Genomic DNA, 692 nt, shown 5'->3' with positions numbered 1-692 from the left:
TTTAGCCCATGGTTGCTTTGATTGCTCAGATGTATTTCTTGCAGGCAGCAGAATGTTGGGTTCAGTTTTCTATTTCATCCTGCCGTCCTGTGCCTCTGAATTGGTGTATTTAGTCCATTGACGTTGAGAGAGATCATTGTGATAGGGATTTTTGCTATCTTTATGTCGAAATTTGGAGTACTTGTGGGGCTTGTCTTAGCTTAAAGTAGCCCTGTTAATTCTTAATGCAACAAAAATATGGAACAATTTACAAGTTGGCCTGTCATCTCTGTGTAAGGATCATGCTAATCTCTGTATCATTTCAATTTTAGTATATGTGTTGCCAAACTCAGTATAAGAGTTGATTTTTTCCCCTATTTTTCTCTTCTGATTTCTCTGAGTGTTGTCCTTACTCACTCCTATGGCAGACAGTGATTCCCAATCTAGGAAGGTATTTCAAAGGAGCTTGAAGTGATAAATTTAGAACATTAATGTCCCAGAAGGAAAAGTATGGTTTTTACAATATTATATTTTACCATACCCAGGGCATCAGTTTTGCAAAATAATCCTTTTGGAAGATAGAGAATCAGTGTTGTTTAATGCTCTTCCCTGAAATCTTCATTAAGAAAATTAAACTGGAGCCTTTTGCTATTCTCACCTCGGTCCCGTGTAAATCTCCAGAAAACGGTGGATGGCGTTGTCCGCACTTTGAC

General features: G+C 38.0%; 1 pseudogene; it reads right to left on the bottom strand.

Annotated features, from left to right (window-relative positions):
• Positions 1-231: 231 nt before the first annotated feature.
• Positions 232-330, bottom strand: LOC130036978 (uncharacterized; annotated as a pseudogene).
• Positions 331-692: the final 362 nt, after the last annotated feature.

Source organism: Sorex fumeus, unplaced genomic scaffold (assembly GCF_029834395.1).
Source record: "Sorex fumeus unplaced genomic scaffold, SorFum_2.1 ptg000070l, whole genome shotgun sequence".
Classification (NCBI taxonomy): domain Eukaryota; kingdom Metazoa; phylum Chordata; class Mammalia; order Eulipotyphla; family Soricidae; genus Sorex; species Sorex fumeus.
This window is presented reverse-complemented; position numbering and strand designations above follow the sequence as displayed.